Genomic DNA, 12,167 nt, shown 5'->3' with positions numbered 1-12,167 from the left:
AATTTGGTTTTGACTTCTTTCTCCTCAAATCAACTTCCCGTTGAGGGTATCACAATCCAAAGTGTGATAGCTCAGGACTGTCTAATGGTATGGTCAGTTTGGGACAGTTGCTTTACCGTGTGACTAAGAACTAGTAGATGCTTTAGTGTATATTTACATACGTCTTCCTGCTTCAGTTTAAGATGAACCCAAGGAACCTCTTAATAAGTCCAAGTGGCATTTTTGTGCTGTGTGCCGCATTTGTTTACTCATCTTTGCTGAAATTCAGAGTAAGCTTGTTTTTTCAAGAACAGTCATATTTTCTATCAGCCAAGGTGGCAAGCAAAATACAGTTAGGCCAAAACAAGCAAAAAAGCAGAAGACTGGTCACTGAAATTGTACTGAAAACATCTTATTCTTGCCACACTTTGTAGAATGACAGGGCAGCTCAAAGTGGTGGTGGTCAAGGGCTCTCAGTGACACATGGCAGCACTATTCTTCCACCCTTTTCATAGGCATTGCTCTGCTGTGACAGAGACATCTGATTCACTTAAAGGAAAACTGAAACAGGGTGAGTCAACCTGTTCTGCTGTGCTGCTGTCAGCAGCAAATGCCAAGAGATGGATTTTGCTACCTCTGAGTGAAGGGCCAAGACTGCTTCTCCTATAAAGAAAACAGATGCCAGAGAAATCTGGAAATGAGACAGCGTATGAAGAGAGGATGTCAGATTTGTTGGTTTTACTGATGCTAAGGAAATACATGAAGCAGGACTGGCAGTAGGTGCTGTTGGGAAGGACCACAGCAATTGGTCTCCCTCCCCTCCTTCCAAGCTGCCCTTTTACAGCAGCCACTGGTTTGGCTCTCCAGGACTTTGCCATAAAGCAAGCAGCTGCTTTTCCACCACCTGCCGAACTAGATGTGAAACCCATAGCTGCCATAGGATGCTGCAGTGACTAAGGACACTGGACTGCTCTTCCACATTCATGAAAGAAAGAACTATGAAGGACTGCTGAAGACACATGGGGGTCAATCTGTCTTTCAGTCCCAGGGCTGTAGGCTGGTGTCAGAATATACTGGTGTAACATCCTGGCCTATTTGCTCTGCTCTTCAATGTTCCGTCAGGGTGGCTGCTATCAGTCTTGACTGGACCAACTTCTGTTCAGGCTCAGCGGGACTTTCTGCTCCAGCATGCTGTGCCTAAAGGTTACTTAAAATGCAAAGTCACTTCTGTTTGCTCTGATTTATTACAGGCATGAATGAGGGCTGAGAGGCAAAATGGCACAATTTGGCATGCTAATGTATTTACAGCAGTGATGATGCAATATTGTCTGGTTAATTGAGAGAGACAACGAAACACTTGTTTGAATGCTTTGCTGCTTTCATTGTGGGAGCCCCCCAAAGGCATGCTCAGCCCCTGCCAGGGCCTTTTCCTAATTGTTAGTAGGATATAACAAAGATCATGGCAGCTAAAAGCCTTTCAGGCACAGTCAATGGCTAGTTTTCACTTGGGGCATGTCGGACAGTGTTACAGAAGTGCGAGGCATGAAGCAGCGACAACCTCCAACACGTTCTCTGCTTTTTCCCTGCCTGAACCTGCAAGAAAGAACTTTTAGGAAGGCAGCAGGTAAAAAGCTCTGACACAGGTACTACAAGCCTGCAGTTACTGATGACAGTAACCTCAGACCTCTGCCTCAGCAATGAGCTGCATGCCAGCTGTAGACACAGTTGCAAAGCTCAGGCTGACTAGTTCAGCTTAAAGGTCTTGTGAGCTCAAGCCTAAGTGATGACTAGTTATCCAAAGGAGAAGTATATTTTACGAAATGTGATTGTGTTTTCTCTATGAAATCTGATTTTTCAAACAGTGTGACTTCTAGATTGTTTCAGCCCATTTGACATCTATCGTTAAAGTGTATAAAAGCAGAACATTTAGAGTACAGTGATACATTACCTTAATACGGATTTATTTTTTTAAGGAAAAGATGGGGCTTTCTAAAAACTTTTTTTCCATTTGTTGAAGAGCCTGAAAATGGGGTGTGGACCTGATCCTAGATTTTCCTCTCTCTTCTCTGTGCACTCTTGAGAGATTGCATGAACACAGCTCCCAGTTGTCTCCTGAAGCTGTAAACTAAACTCCACCAAGCAAGGAAATGTTGGTTATTGAGTTGCATGTTTTCTCAAACACCATGGCCAGTTTGGTCAGTAAACAAAAGCAGAAGGCATAGGTAAAGAAACATAGAGTCTTATGTATAGGGGAACAGCATAACTGCAGACTTGGGAGGAGGGTGGAATAGAGGAAAATGAGAAAGCTTGCAGTTACTGCAATTGCCTTTGGCTGAATCAGTTAAGTTAGAGCTGAACGTCTATGTATTTCTTAATCTTTTGCATGGGACTTGCATACATCTGTACAAATAATCTTGTGAAAGACTTCCATCTCAAGGAATAATTTGATTCTTTAGGGGCTTGAGGAGGCTTTTTTTGGATCAGACCTTGATTACCAATGGCTGGAGATGAGTTTACATTAAATATAAATGTTTTCATTGCACTATTTCATTTCATGTGATGTGGTATATTAATTTTGACAGATTCTGGTGTAAGGTGCTGCATATAAAAATGCAAGCAAACTTAGGGAACGTTTTTTGGAAAATCCTGCCTCTGTTGAACTGTCCCAGCTGAAGGCCTGGGACATCTGTGAGTCTGGAAACTTTATACCATATGTTTATTTTTATTCTAATGGAGAAACTATCATTTCTAGAATTTCACATATCTAATCCTTCCAAATTCTGCAGTAATGGGCTGTGGTAAACTGTACTGATGAGTTGCACAGGCTAGACATGTTGTGGTTTTGCCACTTTTTAGAAGTGTTGCTTCAAGTGTCATATCTTATTCCACTGTTTCCTGACAGACCATATTAAAGATGGGTGACTCGGATCACCACTGCTCATCCATCTTTCCATCAGAAAAGGCACAAACCCAGTTCTTTCCCCTCTACCCTGCTGCTCAGTCTGAGGTGTTTTAATCTCTTCTGTCTTTCATGGAAATAAAGTCTTTAACTAGTAGTGATCAGATCAGAGACTACCAACTGGAAACCATCTTTTACTTAAGTGCAGATAGAAGTTTGTGACATGACTTCTCCTACATTTCATGGTGTTGTATAAGGGTCGGCACTTCAATCGCAGCAGCTGATGGAGCAGTGCCTCCCAGGCTGCCTGGCCGTGGAGCAGCCACCTTTAATCTACCAGGAAAGGCAGACCTCCTTCTCCTCCTCGGTTATACTCACTGCTGTATGTTATCTAAAATGTGGTTGTCTATGCTGTCTGCTCCTTTCAGGTAGGCCTTTATTCTTCCACCATTCCCAAATAAGCAGAGCTCATGATTAGAGCAGCACAAATGCCAGATGAGGTACTGAAATGTCTCCATGCTATAAACCTTTGTGCTTTGTCAGTAGTAATTGAGGATGCTTTGGCTTTAAGACAAATCTTTGCTTCTTTATTGCTTTTTATTTAAGTGTAGATAAGGGTTATGCTTGATCCTTAGCCGTAATTAATGTTTCAGCTTCTAATCAGTGTGCCCTGCAACTATGCTACTTTGATCAAGGACTGTTGCTTTAGAACTGGAATTTTATAACCACTTGTACCCTGGAAGTCAGATTTTTATCTTCAGTGCTCTTACAGTCAGTCACTAATTTGTGCCAAAAAAGTTATTAAATTTATTATATGTTTTATTATGAAATAAACTGCTTGGTTGACTAGAAACGCTCGGTCAATCACTAATAACTTCTTCAAGAACCTCTAGATTATTTTTAAGATCATGTTGTTTCCTTAAACAATACACACAGTTATTCCCTTTATCACTCAATAGCTTGTAAAGCTGCTGATTTACCACCACATATGACAGATTAAACCAGTATCCGTTTCCTTCAGGCTCCATGGTAAATAAATCTGGCAGAAGGGCAGGTGGAGCAGACTTAGATTTGCACCTTCACTAAAAAAAAAGAAGCAGCAATTTGGCCCCTTCTCCAGAGATGAAGTAGCCAACTGGCCAGTTACCACGTTTTAAGAGTCTGAAAAAGCAATGTGCTTCATCAGTTCTGCATGTCTGAAAGGGTCTGCTCTCTTTTTCCTCTGAGACCGTGAACTTTTCATTTTTTTTAATGTTTATTCCAGGCACCTTCCATAATATCCCATGTTGTCAAAACCTATTCTCCCTACCGTAGAAAAAGTACAGCTTCAGTTTTGCTCACAGGTTGCATGTGACCAAGCTACAGGAGAATATTTTTTGTGCAGGCATACCCATGAATTTCACTGTTCCCTTTCAAGCAGAACAGGATTTGCTTAGCAGTGTTAGTGGTTGTCCTACTCATTACTGTTATTTAGTGTCGCATTTCAGCTGTCCTCCAATTCTTTTGCTTTTTTTCTATAGCATCCTTTTCTGGTCAGCAATTTCTATCAGCTTTCCAGTTAATACAGAGGGATTCTGGTTACCTCCAAAGACAAAGCTGACAGGACACGTTAGCAGCAGATTGTAATCTGGCAAAACCATGTGAACAGCTACCATAGGCACTGCTTTTATAAACCTCTTAACATCACTATTGACGTTTATTCTTTATTAGTGCATACAGTAAAGGAAAACAGTCTGACTCAGGCTCCCAGATTCTGATTTGCCTCATTCCACGTATGCACCAGTCTTGGCGGCATGTGGGAGCTGAGGAAGCAGCGCTTCAGGGAAGGAGCCATTTGCCTTAGTCCTGAGCACCTCACCTGGTTGGCACAACGGGATCCAGTCCCTCAGCTGGAAATAATGATCCTTGGAGGAAGAGCTTGAGGTGCTGGGAGAGACAGGGCCATCTCCTGGAAAAATCTGAATTTAGCTGCAGCTGAATTACACAAGAAATCCAAACTCTGGGCTAAGTGCTCCAGTCCTAACCTATAATTTAAGATGTGGAGCTGCTGTTTAGGAATCTGAGTCAGCTAAATACAGGAAGGAGAAAGTAGGTACATTCCTGGGCTCACAGCCTCCTTCACCAGAGCTCGGCACTTGCACAGAGATTTTTATGCAAGTTTCTAGAAGCCCAATTGCTTATTTCCATTTGCCTTTTTTCTGGACAAACTGGCAGAGAGGACTGGCTTAAGATGTTAGGAACAGAGCATAGAAAACATGTGTATTGAAGGCATTACAGGAAAGTTCAGGTTGAGTTTACAAAGCCAGGATGTGAGCCACACAAGGGTACATTCTTAGAATTGTTTAATCTTGTAAAGGAGAAGCTGTACACCTCTTTCTTGGAAAATGCAACCGCCAGCACATCCCCTTTCTCGTACACAGGAAAATCTGGCTTTCTTCCCCCGGAAGCATTGGCAGCCACCATCCAGGAAGCAAAACCCAGTGAAGGGATCTCTGCAAAAGCAGGTAGAGCTGAGAGCCACCAGCTGCTGTGCCGGCCCAGAGCTTTGATTTATTGTCATGGAGTGTGCTGCCTTAGAAAGCAGAGGACAGCAAATGTGCCCAAATAAGATGGGGGGAATGGTGATGCTGCCTTGTGTCACACTGTGAATGAGCATGGACAAGGGGTGCCTTTCTCCTCTAGCCTGATGTCCTGTCAGCGGCCTGAAGCATGAGGTTTGATTGCCTATAAAGCAGAAATTAAGATTGCATAACTGCAGATTTAGCATTACTAGAACTCCTGTGACACTTACTCTAAGATTTAGCCAAAGCTGTCATCACTAAAGCCTTATTATTGTAGCTGGCAGAGGCTGCTGGAGTTATTTTTACCACTTGATTGCAGAATCCTCAGTTTTAGGATTGCTGCAACTTCTGCCTTGATGCAAATTCACTTAATGCAAGCCTAAGCTAAAGGGTTGCTATACCTCTCTGTGAGCAGCTAGAGGATTAATGCAAACCAAGCAAACAACGTGCATGCCCGGGTCCCATGCCTGCAGTGCTAGTGGGGTCAACTGGGACAGTTTCCTGAAGAGTTGTCCTGAAGAGCTGGAGGACACAGCCAGCCAGCCAGCCCTGGAAAGCACAGCTCTAACTGGAAGGGTGGCTGCTATTAAAACACCCTTCAGACAAGAAATGTGATCCCAGGGTTGCATGACGTAGAAGGTGAAGATAAAGCACCAGCTTGTGTAACAGCAGAGGAGAAACAAAAGGTTGCCAGTAGTTCTTCTACTTCATTCCCTAGAGTTAAAGGGGAGAGGTTTCTGGCGCCAGTAGGAGTAAGTGTTTGCAAAGGCATATGTAAAACTTGGGGAATTCCACCACCTAGTTAGCTGAACCAATAAAAGTTGGCTTTGATGAAGCCTAGAGAGGCATTTTCTGCACAGTGTTTTCAAGTTTTGACAAATGTGGCCTCCTAGGTCAACCAGAGATACAACCCAGATGTTAGCTTCCTGAGTGAGCTGTAAGAACATGCTCACGCTGTTTGGAAAACTGAAGGGAATTGGTGACACATGGAGTCCACAGCCATATTTAACGTATGGAGTCAGTCAGGGTTGTTTTAGAAAATGGAGGTTTGTCTGGAAAATTGGGCTTTAAAAGTTCTAGCCAAACAGTGTATCTTTCAGTCATGTTAATTCAAATTACTCACTCGTAGGGGTTCAGCTTCTCCTCTCTTCAACAATGCCAGTGATTCCCTGTCTCATCTTCTGTAAAACAATCTTCATAACTTTTATTTACATAAGAGGGCTTTCCCTGTGGCTTTTGTTCAGGGTTGAAAATCCAGCATGTTTAGAAAGCCAGAGGAAAAGAGAAAATATAATTTTTTGTGTGTGTCTGTCAATATTTGGCCTTGATGTTATTGCACTGGTAACAGCTAGCTTTGTAGTTTTTGGAAGAGAGGTATATTGAAACAGCTAGTGTTTGTCACTGAGGTATGTAGCTCTGGACTGGAAAAGTTCTGCTTTCTGTTTGGTTACTTTTCAAAGAAGCCCTATGACTGGTTTTGGGTAGCGCTACTGTCCTAAAAGCTTATCTGGATTAACCTGCTATTAGTTTCAGATCTGGGCTGATTAAACACAATTCTACCCTGTGTTGTAGCTCGGTGGGTGATGCTGGCATCTGATATCCACCATTTGAAAGCTGTACTGACTCCCAGACAAAGTTGTCATCTCCTAAATATCACCTTGCTCTGGTAACGTTTTCCTCTGGAGTGCTCTTGTAGTATCCAAGTCCGCGTGTGTCAGTACCGGTGTTGGGAGCCAAGTGATGCGTTGCCAGGTTGGCTGTAAGAGCCATCCCCTCTGCTTGGATTAGGCAGGCATCACTGCACAGGGCCAGGCGATTATCTGTCTGTCAGTGGTTTCATTAGTAGAAGTCCTCTGCTCTGCAAGGGGATATGTGTCTTCATCCTGGCGTAGTCTGAAAATGTTTTCACATAGCAGCTGAGATGTCAGCTTATGTTAGAGGTGCTATCTTTTTAAGAAGAGTTTTTTGAAAGCTTATAGTTTAAGCATGCTCATCGTTAGGGGGGAGTCATTAGAGCACAATTTACTCCTCAGAGCAAACAAAAAAAATACACCATTTTCCAGGACTAGCAATTTTGTGGCCATTTTGCTCAGAAGTCCTCCATAGGTTGATGAACTTTGTAGCTAGAAAGTTAGTCTTTCATTCACCCTCATCTACAAGCTTGGGCCCATCCTCATCAGGAATTTTACGCGTTGACCATTTCAGTAATTGTAGCTTTTAATCTGCCACACGTGATTAGACGCTAATTGCGTTCATAGCTGGAAACATCACGGAAGCCATTGGCACGAAGTAGAGATTAGTCATACTATCAATTTGTTTTCTATTAAGCTTCAGGATTCATAGAAATTAAGAACCACAGAGATTTCAGCAGAGAAGATACATGGAGATAAACAAGAATTCCTGCAAATTCTGCAGTGTCTTAGAGCCATAGGTTTTGTGCAAATTACCGCCATAAGAACAAAGCTTGTGTCGTCAAGAAAGTTGCATGCAAGAAACTTTCCTCCAACTTGACAGAGAGTAATAAGTCATTTTATTGAATCTAACTTTGAAATCCGACATTAATTGCTAAAGTACAGTTCTCACACCTGTTTTTTCTAATTAGATGATGTAGTTTTCCTTTTTCAATGAGGTAAAGATGCAATCTTGCATTTACACAAGCCAAAAATGTGCCATTGTATAACATGAGGTTACAGGGAGCTAGCAGGAGCTGAGGTGTCAAGAGGTGGCTGCAGACAGGGGAGGAGGGGTCAAGGCTGAACCACCAGGAAGACAAAGGGTTGAAGGCACAGCAATGTAGAAAGACTGTTCCAGTGGCAGAACAGAAAAGTTGTTTGGCAGAGGAGAAAAGACAAATGTAGGCTAAATGAACTCTGCTTTTCATAGGTGGTAAGTACACCATTAAAGCATATATAAAAGGGAAGTCTAAAATGCATCATGCAATATTAAGTTTTTAGTAGAAGTCATTGATGAAAGCAGATTTTGTCCAAGACCCTTCTGATTTAATGCATTCCTCTACTCTGTACTCTCACCTCTTTGCTATAATAAGTCTGATCAACCAAAGCAGTATCTTAAGTTTTCATCCCTCATCCTCTGGCATATTTGCCCTCTTCGTAGGAAGCAGCAGAGGTGGATTAGGACAATGATGCAGTCCAGAGCCGATGCAGTTTCTTGAACCCTCATGCAGACTCCTTCTCCTGTATCTTCTTACTCACGGTGCTTTTGATTGTGTTTCCAGCAGGCAGCTGCTCTCCTGCCTGAGAGCTGTGTTGTTTTGCTGCTGGCTAAAAGTTGATGCCTGCTACTGTGCCTCCTCAAGGCATCTGGGGACCACATACCAAGAAATCCTGCCTTTATTTGCTCTTGGCAACTAGGTCTTGCCAGTAACTGTGACTTAATCAGGGAATAAGGAGTAAAATCTAAGAGGTGAAGCAGCAAGAGTATCACTCACCACCAGGATACAGCCACCAAAGGAAAGGCATGCCACCTGTGGTCTGTGCAAACAGAAGGACCTGAGGATGAGTCCTCTGAGCAAGAAACTAAGTCGTGACTTTGTCATTGAGCAAGTTGGCTACAGATATATGGCTTCAGGATAAATATCATTCATCGTGAAGGCTAGGCTAAGAGTTTGCTAACAAGAAAGGACCCCTCCAGGATGTGTTGTAGATTGGGCACAGATCTTCTTCTGGGCTGCAGTAATATATCTCCCTCCCTTCTGCCCTTGCCTCAAGTGTACAGATCTCTGTTTGGGAGCATGGATTAAGGACATACTCAGAGGCCAAGGGAACATAAGGCCACCCTCTGAAACATCTCAGAAATCCCAACCCTGAAAGACCGCGTGTTGCTATGTGTTGGCCAGCCGTGGCTCCGCTGCTCCAAAGCACTCCCTGAAGAATTAGTGCTGTGTGAGGTAATACTGCTGCTTAAAAAGCAAAAGGCTTGAGAAAGCCAGTGGTGGTTACTGAAAGGGACTGTAAAGGGCCACAAAATGTCCTTTGGAGATGCTTGGTCAGGGGATATGGCCCAACATCTAAAAAAAAAAAAAAAAAAAAAAAAATCTCATTTGGGGAACTTTCTTCACTTTTTAAGTTCAGGGCATAAATTTTTATGCCCTTTTTTATCTCCTTAGCCAAAGATGCCAGCTGAATCCCCCCAGCTCTGTTCAAATCAGGTTCCAAATAGCCTTTTTAGGGAAGAAAAAGGCAAAATATCTCCCTGGCCTACATCTGTGGTGATTTCATGTAGGTTCATAAAGATTGCTTCATTACAGAGCTAACTTCAGGCTCAGTACTTGCTGAGTTCAAACACATATTCATGTGTAGTTGTTCATGTTAAAAGGACTGTGATTATTTTCCTTATATGTTTATTTTAATAGCATATCGTGGGAAGTAAGCTAAGGCTGTAAGGACACTTGCATGTTAAGGCAGTTCCTGCTCTTGCCACTGCATCTATCTCTTTCAAGAAAAAAAATCTAGAAGCCAAGTGGGAGGTTTACCTCAGAAGGAAGGAGGAAGACAGTTGTCTGAGTCAGAGAAGGAGAAATTTGTAGTAAAAAGATCAAGAAATGGAAGTCTTTAAACTTCAGCTTTGTTGCCAGAGATCTCGGGTGTCGCTCCTTCCTGGGACTTTCAATACACAAACCATTTTGTAGCTTTGGGTCGGGCCAGGTGACTTTCTCAGCAAATTACCTGAAATCATTGCTGTCTCCATGTGTCAGACAATGCCTGACAACCATGTGTCAGAAGGCATTGATGGCCAGAAGGAAAAACCGAGAGAATTAAATTGTGTGTAATCCCCGCCCTTACTGCAGCTCAGAGATCTAGATCACATCGGGGGGGATAAGTTGCTTATTACCTCTTTTGACTTAAAGGTCACTTACAGCAGCTCCAAAAGCAGGCGCCCTGCAGCAGAGGTGTGGCTTGCACTGTTAAGAGCAACTGAAGTGGTCTGTGTGCACGCATCCTTGTGCAAGCAACTTTGTGGCGTAAAGGTCCTACAAGAGCACTGTTAGGCCTGTACAACGAAAAGTTACTCTGTTCAGCTTCTAGCTTGGGTGTAAAAAGTAATTCAGGGTGCCAAAACAGTGTTTTTACTTATCCAAAACAGATTCTTTTTTTTTTTACTTGGTCACTCAGATTGGATACGGGAGCCCTGGATGAACTTTTCCTCTCCCTGATTCAAACCAGCAATTTCTTCTTAAACAAAACCCAGACTGTCTGGGCACTCACAAGGGTTACTTTGTGGTAGTTAAGGATTTGGGGAAATGGGTCTCTCTCCCTCCTGGCTGGATGCCATACTGAGTCCTTCAGCATCCAAAGCTGTGGGGCTGGTGGGCAGCATGTTTTTCTGCAGGGAGAGTGCTCCTCCTGCTCCAGCCTGAGCATGTTTCTTCTTGCCTGTCTCTAGCTATCACATACCCCCACAATCATGTTATTTCCCTGGGTTGTGTGATATGAATTTAATCCCCAGAGGCAGAGAGGAGGACTGAACCTGGTTTCCCACCGCCCATGTGGATTCCCTCACCAGCAGGCTATTCAGGGAAAGGCAACTGCTACCTCCAACTGCTTTAATAATCCTTTGATTCCTCAGCTTGTACTGCCAGTGCCCAAAATGAAATGCTTTGCCATTTGTTTTGCCTGAAACTATTCCACAAAACTGCTTCCAATTTATGAATGAATTTGGCTACCTCAGAACCTCATTTTTAGCAAAGTCACAACTTGCCAAAAACCCTCACCCAGTGCTATTCTTGATCACTTTGCCCAATCTTCTGTTTCAGAAGTAGTGCCTGTGTACAGTGTGGTTGCTACAACCTTCCCTCCAAGCCCTCTCCTCCCTCAGTCAAAACAGGAAGGCAGGAGAGAAGTTGCGGCCAAGGCCCCTTGACCTTCCAGGGAGACAGTGAGTATTTATGTGGAGGCACTGGGCTGATGATCTTTGCTGTGTTGACAGGGATGAGTTATAAAGTGAAGTAGGCATAAGTGCCGTTTTAACAAGGCATAGGATTTCCAGGATTTAGGAGTGATTTTAGCACCTTTCTTCTCTAAGCCTGCTTGTCCCTGCACCCATCCACTTCCAGATGGGTACCAGCACCACTCCCTGGGCTGTGCTGGGAACTGAGCACCAGTGCTGGGAGGTTGCAGGAGCCCAAAGGGTTGATCTGGCTCTGCCATGGCACAAGGTGATGCTACTGGCTCATCAAGGGGGCTGTCTCCTCCACCCTCCCCTGTTAGGCTGTCCTCTCCCTCCCCCCATCTATTTAATACCCTAGAGAATTGGGTCAACGGCTTTGGGGCCCTTAGGGAGGGAAAGCTGGAAACGGCGCATCTGCTGGAGCCTTGGCAGAGCCACTCCTGCACGCACAGGGCTTTGCCAGAAGGATCCACCAAGCCAGAGAAAGGCACAATTGGCCTCAAACTTTAAAGCCATCTGGAGGGTCTCGATAGTCCAGATTCACTGCTCCTGCTGTGGTTCCCCTCCCCCAACCCATGAAGAGAGGGGATATTTGGTGAAGAGAGAACAGGGGAAGGAGTCAGTGCTGAGATTTTCAGTGTTTCATTTGCGTCCATCCTTTCTCTGAACAGCCTAATTCATACAGGTAAGAACCTAATACAACTTACGCACTTCCTTCCCTGTGTGAAGGAGAATGCAAAACCAACTTCAACACACTGAAGTCTGCACCAAAAAGTAAACTAGGCTTTTTAGTGACACAGTTATTAACTTCCCTTGAAAAT

The 12,167-nt window shown here is 43.6% G+C and overlaps 1 protein-coding gene across 1 annotated transcript in view; it reads right to left on the bottom strand.

Moving 5' to 3' along the window:
- Window positions 1-12,167, bottom strand: part of AKR1D1 (aldo-keto reductase family 1 member D1) — a 34,965-nt gene that overhangs the window by 18,665 nt on the left and 4,133 nt on the right. The gene's annotated exons all lie outside the window — the stretch shown is intronic.

This window comes from Falco biarmicus, chromosome 5, assembly GCF_023638135.1.
Source record: "Falco biarmicus isolate bFalBia1 chromosome 5, bFalBia1.pri, whole genome shotgun sequence".
NCBI lineage: Eukaryota > Metazoa > Chordata > Aves > Falconiformes > Falconidae > Falco > Falco biarmicus.
Note: the sequence above shows the minus strand (reverse complement) of the source record. Positions and strands in the feature narration are given on the sequence as shown.